Here is a 14,541-nt window from a genome sequence, read left to right on the forward strand (position 1 = left end):
TAATTTCAATTACAATGGCTCATTATTTATGAGTGTATTTAAATAGTGGTAAGAAACAGTAAGAAAGAAAATAGTATCGAAAATAAAATACAATAAAAATGTTAAAAGATATGTTGTTGTTGTGGTCTTCAGTCCTGAGACTGGTTTGATGCAGCTCTCCATGCTACTCTATCCTGTGCAAGCTTCTTCATCTCCCAGTACCTACTGCAACCTACATCCTTCTGAATCTGCTTAGTGTATTCATCTCTTGGTCTCCCCCTATGATTTTTACCCTCCACGCTGCCCTCCAATACTAAATTGGTGATCCCTTGATGCCTCAGAACATGTCCTACCAACCGATCCCTTCTTCTGGTCAAGTTGTGCCACAAACTTCTCTTCTCCCCAATCCTATTCAATACTTCCTCATTAGTTATGTGATCTACACATCTAATCTTCAGCATTCTTCTGTAGCACCACATTTCAAAAGCTTCTATTCTCTTCTTGTCCAAACTATTTACCGTCCATGTTTCACTTCCATACATGGCTACACTCCATACAAATACTTTCAGAAATAACTTCCTGACACTTAAATCTATATTCGATGTTAACAAATTTCTCTTCTTCAGAAACGCTTTCCTTGCCATTGCCAGTCTACATTTTATATCCTCTCTACTTCGTCCATCATCAGTTATTTTGCTCCCCAAATAGCAAAACTCCTTTACTACTTTAAGTGCCTCATTTCCTAATCTAATACCCTCAGCATCACCCGACTTAACTCGACTACATTCCATTATCCTCGTTTTGCTTTTGTTGATGTTCATCTTATATCCTCCCTTCAAGACACCATCCATTCCGTTCAACTGCTCTTCCAAGTCCTTTGCTGTCTCTGACAGAATTACAATGTCATCGGCGAACCTCAAAGTTTTTATTTCTTCTCCATGGATTTTAATACCTACTCCAAATTTTTCTTTTGTTTCCTTTACTGCTTGCTCAATATAGAGATTGAATAACATCGGGGAGAGGCTACAACCCTGTCTTAAGTCTACAAATGCTAGAAACGTAGGGATATAAAATTAAATTTTAACTGTAACTTTACTGTGCAGCTCATTTCTGATTGGCCGTTAGCATACTGTGGCTGGAATTACCGTGAAATTTTTGCATCTGTAGATCTGATCATAAAGAAGTGCATCTCGTTGATTTTTTAAATGACTGAAAACTTCGATTTCTTATAAGATATTCATTTGCTACCCTTTCTTAGCATAATGCAAAATTCGGAGCTTTCCATTAATGTTTTCAGATGTATTTTTATCGTTTAGAAGGTGTAGCTCAGAGGCACTTGCATTGTTATCAAAATGGTTCAAATGGCTCTGAGCACTATGGGACTTAACATCTGTGGTCATCAGTCCCTAGAACTTAGAACTACTTAAACCGAACTAACCTAAGGACATCACACACATCCATGCCCGAGGCAGGATTCGAACCTGCGACCGTAGCGGTCACGCGGTTCCACACTGAAGCGCCTAGAACCGCACGGCCACACCGGCCGGCGTGCATTGTTATCCATAGTTTTTATGTGCTCTTTCAAACGTAACCGGAGGTTCCTTGCAGAAACAAAAATTCTGTGTGATTTCAGTCACATTCAGCTAACGACCAATCAGAAATGATCTATACAATACGATGAAATTTAAAATTTAATATTATAAAATTAATACAGCAGTAGCTGAAAATGCCACCTTCTTCTGATATATCGATTGCTGTGGTTCCCGCTATCAAGAAAATGTTATTATTAATTAATAGCCACTCGACTTTTTAACTGAATTCTTCATCTGAACACCCTATTGAGCTTTTTTGCAACTGATACCCATCTTTACGATCTGACTAACACTTTGCATCTCCGAACACATACTTCTCATGCCCGCTCGTTACTTACCGGAACCATGGTACCGAAAGTTCCAGAATGTCAGACCCGCCGGCTGGCTATTGTTGACCAAAGAACACGAGTGGTACTCTTGTAAGGTTATCACACTGGACGTGCATTCTACAGGACTGCTATTCACATCCCCTTCTGCCCACCCAGATTCAGGTCTGCTGTGCCTTCCCTGCATAAGTTATACTGAATGCCGGGACGGCTCCTTTGAAGGAACCTGATGTATTTCCTTCCCCATACCTTCCCAATCCAAGTTTGTGCTCCATCGCAAATCTCTAACCACATCGTGGCTGACGGGAAACGAAACCCAAGTCGCCCCTTCATCCTTTCTTTGGTGGGTATAACAACAGATTCGGACTGTAGAAATGCGGGCTTCTAGTCTTTGACCCGCCAATTCTTCAGAATTTTTTTCGTTTTTTTCTCTTCCGCAGACTGAGGCCGATATCTGATACCAGTAGATTTCTCTTGGCTTTCCCTGTACCCATCTGCTTTTGTGTCCTCCTTGCTTGCAACGTAGCAGAATTCCTAGGTCTACTTCGTGGTTCCCAACTCTGATGTTATATTCATCGCTAATCACATTTCTGTTGCTCCTCATCACTTTCGTCTTTCTTTGGTTTAATCTCAGTCCATAATTGCATCTGAATTTAATATAAGTGCTGGTTACATGGACAGTGTCTATTCGAGTAAGATTAATAAAAATCAGTAGGGAAAAATGCCACTGACTGTACTCGTCTGATTGGAGAAAACAGGAACAGAAAAATATCTATTATTCGCTAACGTTGCATCACTTACATACAAAGCTTTACATCTGTTTATGATAACAGATTTGCTGCAATATTTTCATGTTTTGTAGTTCTTATATTGACTGACAGAATTAAAGTTGATAAAATGTTTTTAAAGTCAACATTTGTTTGCGTTGTTTGTGCATAGTGTACTTCAGGTCCAGGATTTAATTAGATGTTTGTGTGAGACAGGACTGTATCAGGTCTGTCCTCGTCTCTGCCGACTGACTCTTCAATGTGCAGGCTTACCAACTTCACAGCTGTGCTGCCCCCTGTACAGACCGAGAAAGTGCCAACGTCTTGTGAGAACTTCTTTCAGATCTTTAAATTCCTCCTTTTCATTCCCTCTCTCCAGTGTGCAAAAGTGATGTTTTTCTCTTTATGCCCGATACATTTGATGTATAGATGATGCTTTAGGGTGGATCTTATATGGCACGGTTTTGAATATTTGACAATTTTTCTTTGGATACCCTCAGATTGGTTTAATCCGTGTAAAAATGAGCTGTGTGAAATTTGGGCTCAGTAGAATAAGAGGAAGTGTACCCCTGGGCAATGAAAACCGGAAAAATCAGGAAAAAAGAGAGTAGAAGCATCAGCTTCACAAAATATTACTTCTGGATGATAAATTCTTTCATTAGCTAATGTAGGCCGGTTATTTACTTCACTTTCCTTGACTAAACGCGTTGTCTTTTCACAGACCACATTGGTCGAGTGACGTGACGGGTCAGTGACCCCAGGATAGGGGGGGGGGGGGGGGGGGAGGGGAGGGAGAGCGTGAAGAGAGTCATGCCGTTCCTGTATGCGGTTCAACCAGGACTACTCTTGCAGTCCTTCATTGCTAAGGCAAGGTAGCAATCGTAGTAGTACAGTGTTTTCGTCTTCAGTTCGTTTGCAGGAGATTATATACTTGCTTCGGTGTTAACTTGCTAAGAACAGCTAGAAGTAACGTTCTATTGGTCAAGCAAACATTTACAATTTGCAGTTGTGGAAATTATCTGTGCATCAAAGTGGCGCACTGGCTGTGTGGAAAGATGTGATTTGTGGCAAAAAAGTACGCTTTTCGACACAGGAGCAGAGAAACTGCATACAAGAATTAGAAGCCTTGTATTAACAAAGTGGTGGCAGGTACAAAATTATACTCGAAGATCGTCGCAGATTCAGAAGCGAAAGGAAGCGGAGAACATAGGGCATGCCAATGATTTAAAGACCATTACTGTTCAAGAAGGTAGCCAGACATTTATCAATCAGTATTTGAAAGGAAGGTCAAGGTTGGTGCGTGGAATAAATGATCGCGGTATTTCTAACTTTACAAAAACTGAGCAGCCATTTATGCTACGGTACCTTTCTCTTGTTCTGCCTTCGTGGCTACTTTTGATCCTAACTAACCGCCTACATAAAAAAATGAAAGTCGTCACTAAACTGAATCATGATGAAAACATCAAAAAGATGAAAGCAGAAATCGATTAAATCTCGAAAATTATCAATAACGGGATGGAATAGTTTGGTTCTAACTTACCAGATTTCATTTGAGTGACGAGTTCAAGACAGATCCAACGGAGCGACACGAAAATAAATACTTTGTCAATGATAGTTATTAAAATCTGAAAGTCTTCAATGATTCAGCTGAGAGAAGCTTGAAGCACAAGGAGGACCGCAAAGAACTATTTACCAAATATGATGAACGGAAGCAGCACGTTCTTCAGGTTTATTCGTGTATTCTCGGACATTTCCTGTCCGTATAAAAAGATTTTGTCATGGAATAAGAATTTTTAAAAGTAAACGTTCGCCGATGACATTGTAATTCTGTCAGAGACAGCAAAGGACTTGGAAGAGCAATTGAACGGAATGGACAGTGTCTTGATAGGAGGGTATAAGATGAACATCAACAAAAGCAAAACAAGGATAATGGAATGTAGTCTAATTAAGTCGGGTGATGCTGAGGGAATTAGATTAGGAAATGAGACGCTTAAAGTAGTAAATGAGTTTTGTTATTTGGGGAGCAAAATAACTGATGATGGTCGAAGTAGAGAGGATATAAAATGTAGGCTGGCAATGGCAAGGAAAGCGTTTCTGAAGAAGAGAAATTTGTTAACATCCAGTATTGATTTAAGTGTCAGGAAGTCATTTCTGAAAGTATTCGTATGGAGTGTAGCCGTGTATGGAAGTGAAACATGGACGATAAATAGTTTGGACAAGAAGAGAATAGAAGCTTTCGAAATGTGGTGCTACAGCAGAATGCTTAAGATTAGATGGGTAGATCACATAACTAATGAGGAAGTATTGAATAGGATTGGGGAGAAGAGAAGTTTGTGGCACAACTTGACCAGAAGAAGGGATCGGTTGGTAGGACATGTTCTGAGGCATCAAGGGATCACCAATTTAGTATTGGAGGGCAGCATGGAGGGTAAAAATCGTAGAGGGAGACCAAGAGATGAATACACTAAGCAGATTCAGAAGGATGTAGGTTGCAGTAGGTACTGGGAGATGAAAAAGCTTGCACAGGATAGAGTAGCATGGAGAGCTGCATCAAACCAGTCTCAGGACTGAAGACCACAACAACAACAACAAATGTAAACGCAATTTTATCGTCATACTTGTGTGACAAACATTATCTTTAGCCGCTTTATAGACTGTATTATTACAGTTAATACATTTGTTTCCTGTGTACTACACCTATCTTTTTTTTTTGTATTTTTGGGTCTGTGACTGAAACCGGTCGATATTTGGGTTGTAAATAAAGAAGCAGTTGATGGTCAAACACGCATTTTGTACATTAATCAGATACCTCTAAACAATAGTTTTTGAAATAAAACAATCAGCTCTTTAAGCGATTTTTCATGCCTAGGGGCACGCCTTACTCTTTTCCATTGGAGCTCAAATTACACACAACTCAGTTTGTTGTACAGTGGAACCAAACTAGAGCACAGAACAAAAAAAAAAGTCACACTTGAAAAATAGGAATCACCATAACGAAACGTAGGTAAATATACTTACAGTACTGCATCGCCGTGTTCTTTAGTGTGCCTACCACATTCGCTCTGGTGTGTTACGCTGAATATTATCTCAGCGTGTCGGCACAGTATTGCTTAAGGCCGGACAAAGTACTTCTTCATCGGCTTGTACGAAATGTTACAGATAACTTGACTACCTGAAGACGACAATAAGATGCTACCGTCTAGAAATCTGGACGTAACTGGCACAAGACTCACGCATAGCAACAAACGCGATTTTTGACAATATATCCTGTGCTTATTGAGAACATGTACTGTACACGTCCATGCCCCCCGTCGTATACGCTTCTGTTGAGTGACTACGGGCGGAGAGATCCACCTGCATCCGCGCAGATTCCTTACTTACGCGTTGTACTGTAATACGCAATACCTGTGACTGATAACAACTGCGACGCACTGATGTTTGGAAAGCCACCACCACTCGTTACCCACGCATGCAATGTGCACGTAAAGTGGTACCCCCGTTATCGAGGCATGTCTGGTGGGGCATCGTCCATACATGGATGTCTACATGGGTCGGCGGAATGCAAACGCCGCGTAGCTGATACGGGCGCACCGGATTTGTCCAGTTTTAACACCGGCGCCTGCAGGCGGGAGAGACAAGCGCTGGCCTTGAACTCTCTGGCGAGACACGCACTGGTGCAGTGCTCTTCACGTGCTGCTGCTGTGCGTGGGCAGACGCCGCGATGACGTGTTGGCCGCCGCCACCACCAACTGCCATGCTGTATCTGAGCCAGCCGTTCGAACAGACCCACGTCTTGCAAAGTATTTATATCACGCCATGCTGAGGAATGTCCTTAATATACCTGTGCAGAAGTAAGCCTGAACATCGGCCCGTTAGCTCAGTTGGTTAGAGCGTCGTGCTAATAACGCGAAGGTCGTGGGTTCGATCCCCCCACGGGCCAATTTTTTTTTGTTTAAAAAACTTTGCAGTTGCTTTTAGTATTGTATTGATTATGCGTTTTTGTTACTTTACTGGCCATGTAAAACAATATTCAAAGAACGAAATATGTGCAACTGCTGTAAAAGGCATTCAGAATGCAAGTGGTGCAAGTCCAGAAAAAGAGTTTCCTAGATGTCGGAAGATAAATAAATATATATGGGATTAAAAAAAAATCAGCATTAACTTAATAAGCATATGTTTAATTTATTGTGAAATAGACAATTATACTTCGCTTATTCCTTGCAAAACGGAGTATATCGAAGAAACATTGGAGGCTGCAACAATGTTTGAAACGGAAATTATGGACTTGCTTGAATAGTCTCCTGAAAATAAATACAAACAAAGTAGTACATAATATAACAGATCCGTGTTGAATATGTCCATATCCATTCTTGTATTGATTACATATGCCTACTTATTCGCTCATAGAACAATTCATTGTTATCTTCAGACTTGGCGTCATTTTCAGCAAACTGTTTTTGAGGTGTTTTTGCAGTGCAAAGAATGTGTTTAAAGAAACGGTGCTGAATTGGAGAAATAAAAAGCAGCAAATCCAATATATTCTTCTCCTTTGCGTCCGTAACTGCACGTCGCTGCTTGTGTAGAGACTGTCTTGTTCTGGAAGCTGACGTGTTGCTCGTCCTTTACTTTTCTTTGTCAAGTTAATTTCAGGGAAATGTTTGTCAGGATCGAGGGTATTGTGGTATCTAAGTGAATATACATATCCTTTTCGTACCTCAACCACTAAATGTCTTGACAGTTCAGTTTGTGACCGTCAACGGTTTTCGTCCTGTTGGAATGACTGCTTCCAATTTCTTTGTGGATAAAATGTCAGTATGCATCCTGTGAAGTATTTTAAAATGATTTTTCTTCTCTGTTTGTTTAAGCGGTTATCCAGTTATCTGGCGAATAAATATGGGTTGCCTCTACTCTTTGCTTCGGTCAAGCCAAAGTCGGCATCGTTTGGTAGATGCTAATGACCTGACACAAAAAAATTATTATCTACGATTTTGGATTACATACCAGGCTCTTGTAATAGTTTCTTCAAAGAAAGTGCCATTTTTATGTTCCGATTTTGTGCCGTGCAGCTGTCGTAATACAAAATCACCTGCTTACAATGATTAGCATGTTCCTTGAGATGCTTCGGTAGGGGCGATGAAAGATCATGTGACCCACTTCCTCCTGCTGTTTCATCCCACATATACATAAAATCATTTTTCACTAGATGAAAGTTTTCCCAAGTTGTGGGCACACAGATTCCTGTTGTAGTGTGCTACTGACTTGGACAGTTTTGGAAACGGGATTGCCTTCTGTAGATCAAAGATCAGTACGTACAAGTCATTTGACATATTTGCTGCATCTGATATCAAATTCTTCATAGCCTGAGGAGTTATTCTTAAGTGCACTTCTTTTCTGCGTCATGGACAGCAAAATAGCTTCATTCTGTTCCACTGAAATCTTCATGTTAATTTCATCATAGAAACTGCACGTGTCTTTTGATGCTAGCTTGAAATGGAGATTAAATTTTGTTGAAAAGATATGTTAACAGAATTTCCGTCTTACTGGTGTTCTATGTTCTTTATCACATCTGTGGATGTACACTTTGGATTTGGGTTTAAGTATTCTCTTTCGGAACTTTTATTTCTTTTGTAACGGCTTTGATAGGCTGGAAATGATTTGATAAGTTCCATAACATCCGTTTTATCCATTTTATTGCCTGGGGTCTTCTTGCCATGAGTGTCAACTACAGCACAAACGTCAAGCTTTGTTATGTAACGTTACAGTCGTCCATCGGATATCCGAAATGTGTTCAAAAAGAATGCTTTTATAAACCTGGACTCTTTGGTTTTCCATATCTAGGAAACAAATGACGTTGACTTCTGATTTCCATAATCATTTCGCACTCATCTCCTTTGCGCGCAGGATGATTGCACCGATCCTGAAGATAAATATTTTGTTGTGAATAATCACCTACATTCCAGAGAGCATAAAACAGTTTCCGTTGTTCTTGCAGAGCACTTTAATGGACATGTAGAGACTCAGTAACACACTTTTCCTTTAACCAGCTGTCTTTTCCTGGTTATACACTTATGTCCGATATTTCGGAGAGTTTTCCTTTTGTTGGTCTTCCAGGTCTCCACATGTCGTGTATGTTTTCCTCCTCTCTGCTTTAATGGTGACTGACCATTCTCTATGATTCCCTATCTCAGCCGTACAACAAAAAATATAAGAAAAATAGCTATTACAAACACCAAAAGTAACATTAGAGAAACGCATTGTATTGCATTAGCGGACGCCGGCCGGTGTGGCCGAGCGGTTCTAGGCGCTTCAGTCCGCAACCGCGCTGCTGCTATGGTCGCAGGTTCGAATTCTGCCTCGGGCATGGATGTGTGTTGATGTCCTTAGGTTAGTTAGGTTTAAGTAGTTCTAAGTCTAGGGGACTGATGACCTCAGGTGTGAAGTCCCATAGTGCTTAGAGCCATTCGAACCATTTGCATTAGCGGTTTCAAGACAGGTTATGTTGTCGTCAGACCAGGTGTACAAACGGTATAAGCGATTAAAAACGTGAACTATGTTTCGCAGTACGTTTTGATTTGAATTAGTTTACCTTCATTTCCTTCTGAACAGTCGTCTATGTCCATAGTAATGATTATTTGGTGTAATGGAGCTACAACACTTTGAAACACGGGATGCAGTGTGCGCTTGCTTCACTTGTCGTCTGGAATAATTAACGGCTGTTTCAGTTGCCATGAAGAATGCTGCCATCTGACACAACTCAACCTCACTAGCGTGAAGAAAAGATCCGGCAATACAGAGAGTACCAGGCCTCTGTTCTCAAAACACGGATTTTGAGTAGTTTCGCCACTCGCTCTCTGTTCGCCTCATATCAATGGTAGTTTCTAGAGAACTGTGAGTGCAGTGATGCCTAGTTTTCCTCTTACCCTACACAATATATTGGGGGAGTCGCATTGAGAAACTGCAGGATAAATGTACTAGTACCGACAGTATACGAGGAACCACAAACGCTGCGCCGTTCGTACCTGTACCAGCACCAGTTTACTTCTAGGTGTGGCTGAATTTCCCGCGGTGTGCTAACGGATCTGCTGAAACAGTTACTTCTTCTGAAGAAGTGCGCATTATGTTAGAGTTCAGAGACGATTCGAGGGGCGTTTGAAAAGTCCGTGCAAAGTCCGAGAGATGGCACCACCGGCGCGTGTCGAGGTCATGTTTAATTAGTAACATCTTTGGAAAGAACGCACACCAAGTTTCAGCCATATTGGTTTATTTCTTCGTGATTGGCATTCGTGAGAATCAAGGAAGTAGAGTGATTGTCAAAAAATGGACGAAAAAGAATTTCGTGTGGTCATTAAACATTACTTTATGAAAGGCAAAACGCCTCAGGAGACTAAAGAGAAGCTTGATAAACATTACGGTGACTCAACGCCTTCGATTAGAACAGCTGACAAGTGGTTTCAAATTTTTCGGAGTGGCCATACGGGCACAAGTGATGCTGAATGTTCTGGACGCCCTGTGGAGGTTACGACTCCAGAAATCATTGATAAAATCCGTGATACGGTGATGAATGACAGAAGAGTTAAGGTGTGTGAGATTGCTCGTGCTGTGGGCGTCTCGAATGAACGGGTATATAATATTTTGCATAAACATTTGGACATGGGAAAGCTATTCGCAAGATGGGTTCCGCGATTGCTCACGCTTGACCAAAATCGGAATCGTGTGAAGTGTTGCAAGGATGGTTTGCAGCTGTTTAGGAAGAATCCACAGGACTTTAAACGTCGTTTCGTCACTGTGGATGAAACATGGATACATTACTATACTCCTGAGACCAAACAGCAATCTGAACAATGGGTTACCAGGGGAGAATCTGCACCAAAGAAAGCGAAGACCACTCCTTCGGCTGGAAAGATTATGTCGACTGTCTTTTGAGATTCGCAAGGGATAATCCTCATCGACTATCTGGAAAAAGGTAAAACTATTACAGGTGCATATTATTCATCGTTATTTGACCGTTTTAAAACCGAGCTGCAAGAAAAACACTGACGATTGGACCATAAAAATGTCCTTTTCCATCATGACAATGCACCAGCACTCACCTCAGCAGTTGTTGTCGCAAAATGAATAGAAATAGGATTCCAACTCGTTTCACATCCCCCATACTCTCCAGACTTGGCTCCCTCGGACTACTATTTTTGTTCCCCAATTTGAAGAAATGGCTGGCGGGACAAAGATTTTAGTCAAATGATGGGGTGATTGCAGCAACTAATAGCTACTTTGCAGACTTGGACAATTCCTATTATACAGAAGGGATCAACTAATTAGAACAGCGTTGGACGAAGTGTATAAGTCTAAAAGGAAACTATGTCGAAAAACAAAAAAAGGTTTACCTCAAACACGTAAGTATTTTTTATTTTTGCACGGACTTTTCAAACGCCCCTCGTATATCAAAACCATTAAATTTGATTTCATTTTCAGGCCTAATTTGAAAGTTACTCAAATACACTCCTCCATTAGGTCTTAAACTTAATTTCTTCTAGAGTCAAAAAGTACAGTGTTATCAACAAAATGAACATGTTTCATGCACGTTCTATCACCACATTTTTCCCCCACTTTAGGGATGTGAAAACTTACTCTGATATTGAGAGTAGTTTGGTGGCGTCAAATCTCCTTTTCTGACCCCTATTACAAAGCCTGAATTTCCCACTGTCTTGATTAACAGCAACTATACCCATGATGTATATACATTCTAAGGCGAAAAAACGACGCACCACGAAGGAATTATCCGAATGGGATGGAAATCGGTAGGTGTTGTGTACATGCACACACAAACGAATGCATATAATTTCAGGAAATTCTAAGATTTATTCTGGACAAAGAGCTTCACAAAAATGAATAAGTCAGTAACGCGTTGGTACATGTCTGGTCCTTATGCAAGTAGTTATTCGGCTTGGCTTGATTGATAGCGTTGCTGGATGTCCTTCTGAAGCATGTCGAGCCAGATTCGGTCCAACTGACACATTAGATCGTAAAATTCCGAGCTGACTTGAAGGCCCTGCCCAGAATGCTCTCCAATTGGGGAGAGATCCGGTGATTTTGCTCGCCAAGGTAGGGTTTGGCAAGCACCAAGAGAAACAGTACAAACTATCGACGTATGCGGACGGGCATTTTTTTGGCTGAAATGTAAGCCCAGGATGGCTCGCCATGGAGGCCAACAAAACGAGGCGTATGAGTGCCGCGGATGACAACGAAAGTGGTTTTGCTGTGAAATGAAGTGACCCTGTCGAGCCAGTATCGTACCATTTTCCAGGGCGTCTCCACACTCCTTCGCCTTCGGAGCTCAGTTCGAAACGAAACAAATTACTGAAGACAGTTGTACCCCAGGCCAAAGATTTCCAATTCATACGTGATGCGTCGGTTTTCTTTTTTTTCCCTGGAGTGGGTTAACAGTATACTAACATAGGTAAACATGTTGAATCACTTCTCATGGCTTATCGTCTGTTTGTTGTAAATCAGTCAAAAATTTTCTCAGAATGTATGAATCCCACGTATAGATGAAATCAAAATTTATCCCACATTACATAACATCGATTTTTGAATATCCGTTGTACATAATCATTCTAGAGCCAGCTTGCAATTTTGCGTGATCGAAACCTTTTGTTTCCTGTGCGATCCATGAGAATGTCTTGCACATTATTAAGAGGAGACTAATAGGTTTATAACTTTTTTACATTTTTCCTGTCACCTTTCTTGTGAAGTAGTACGATAAAGAATTGTTCCAGATGTAATTGTTTTCCTCCGTGGACATTCTGTGACTAATTTTGAGAATTCCTTTTGCATCACTTTCCCTGTTGCTTTATTCATTTCTATTGTGAAACCATCACCAGGCGCATTTCCTTTCTTTGTATTTAGTATAATGTTAGACACCTCATTTAGTTTTCTTCCAGAATGTAATTATTTCCATTACTATACATTTCGTGTTCTGATCTTATTCGCTGGGGGCTGTCTGGAAAGTGCTGTAATTAAAAGCATGGGTGGCTGGAGAAGAAACATTAACCCCACAGCTCAAAAATCCAAAGAGGAACACAGGACAGGAGTGTTAGAATTCTACATCGTGCTCTGTTTCTTTTTCAGTTGTGTACCGGCGGGACAAAACAGGACAGAGATCACACAAGAAAAACATATATGCAGGACTCTCCTTAAAATAAGATGCAGTTTGTTAGGTAGAGACAGTCTTCCACTTCTAGATTCGGGCGGGTACCCACTGAAGCGGAACTCCATCAAATTAAACTTAAAATTAAAAAAAAATGCTTCACGAATAATGCAAGGAACAATTTACAAGCTTTTTGCAGCAGGCGAAAATTGGAAAGACAACAATTTTGTCGTCGTTACGCAAGAGACTGCATCAGGAACAGACCAAAAAAGAAAATTCAGGATCGTCTGTGAACTGCTTCTTTGATCTGCAAATCTAGGTGCAAGTGATGAGTAATAATTATGAAGGCAGAAAGAAACTGCTTGGAGAAGGGAACTGAGTGTATATTAGCTTCTCCATAAAAAAAATTCTTCTGCAGTATCAATCCTCCTTCATTTTTATTATGTACTACCTGACCTGGCCACCCTCTGCTGTCCGCTTAAAGAAAGAAAACAGGGAGTACACTTTACTAATATGTGTGGGAATTGGATATTCGTTCCAATATCCTTCTCTCCCCTTTCTCTGTCCATCTCCACCTGTCCCTTTCCTTGACCTCCTCCTCCTCCTTCCCCCTCTCTCTGTCCATCACCTCGTCCCTCCCTCTCTCTTCATCTCCTCTTTCCCCCCTCCCCCCTGTCCTAGACCATCACCTCCTCTCCCTTTTCTCTGTCCATCTTCTCCTCCACCTCCCTCTCCCCCTCCAGCTTTCTATCCATGTGCTCTTGCTCTCTCTCTCTCTCTCTCTCTCTCTCTCTCTCTTTCTCTCTCTCTCCCTCTGTCCATCTCCTCTTTCCAGTTTTCTACGTACTTTTCCTCCCACTCCTTTGTACATCTCCTGTTCCCACCTTTCTCTAGGCCTCATTTATTGTTATTGCAAATTCACATTCTGTAGTAGTATTCTAATCGTAAACCATTAAACCATAAATACAACTTTCCTGTTTGCTAACAACGTTTTATTATTGTTTATTTTATAATTTTTTCGTATCATTAAATTTATACAAATTTATGCATTACATTTATTTAAGAAATAGGTAAATAAAAACACGCAAGTATCCGAGTGAGACTTTGTGTCAAAATTTCGAAGAAGTCAGTCATGAGCTTCCGGAGATTAACGATTTTGAACAAACCAATATTTGCACTATATATATATATATATATATATATATATATATATATCTTAATAAAATTTGTCTTGCTGCCCTCAGTGTACGTGGTAAAGCGCTCTTCTAAATGTCTTTTGCAAAAAAAAAAAAAAAAACTATTTCAATTTTTAGAACGTAGTCTTATTAGCAAAGATCTTCCATAGGCGTGTATCCTTACGATCGTTAGGACTGGCGGAGCAAATCGAAGAAACCATAAAAGATGTCGACATTTCCAGTCCACATTCATATGAAGCACCTACTTCATAAGTAATGTATACATAGAGTGGGATGAGTTAGTTGCACAGTACACGAATCTTTCGATTTCTAGATAAAAATCGCTAAGTGATTTCTTTAATATAGACTACTGACAAACTTGCGGTCTAATTTTGTGGCACTAACTATCTCTATAGTTGGTTCTTTTTCCATAACACACGTCGTTGCGACTCAGTGAACTGACCGGCCGCGGTGGCCGTGCGGTTCTAGGCGCTCCAGTCTGGAGCCGTGCTGTTGCTACGGTCGCAGGTTCGAATCCTGCCTCGGGCATGGGTGTGT

General features: G+C 40.8%; 1 long non-coding RNA gene and 1 other non-coding gene across 2 annotated transcripts in view; one reads left to right on the forward strand and one right to left on the reverse strand.

Moving 5' to 3' along the window:
- The window catches only part of LOC124802550, a 41,291-nt gene extending 35,211 nt beyond the window's left edge, over positions 1 to 6,080 (reverse strand). Inside the window, exon 1 of the long non-coding RNA XR_007017127.1 lies at positions 5,683 to 6,080. This is a non-coding gene — a long non-coding RNA (uncharacterized LOC124802550). The remainder of the gene's footprint in view (positions 1 to 5,682) is intronic.
- Positions 6,081 to 6,530: 450 nt separating this feature from the next.
- Positions 6,531 to 6,604, forward strand: Trnai-aau. Its single transcript has one exon. It is a non-coding gene; the product is annotated as a tRNA-Ile (tRNA).
- Positions 6,605 to 14,541: the final 7,937 nt, after the last annotated feature.

The sequence above is a fragment of the Schistocerca piceifrons genome, chromosome 1, assembly GCF_021461385.2.
Source record: "Schistocerca piceifrons isolate TAMUIC-IGC-003096 chromosome 1, iqSchPice1.1, whole genome shotgun sequence".
Lineage (NCBI taxonomy): Eukaryota > Metazoa > Arthropoda > Insecta > Orthoptera > Acrididae > Schistocerca > Schistocerca piceifrons.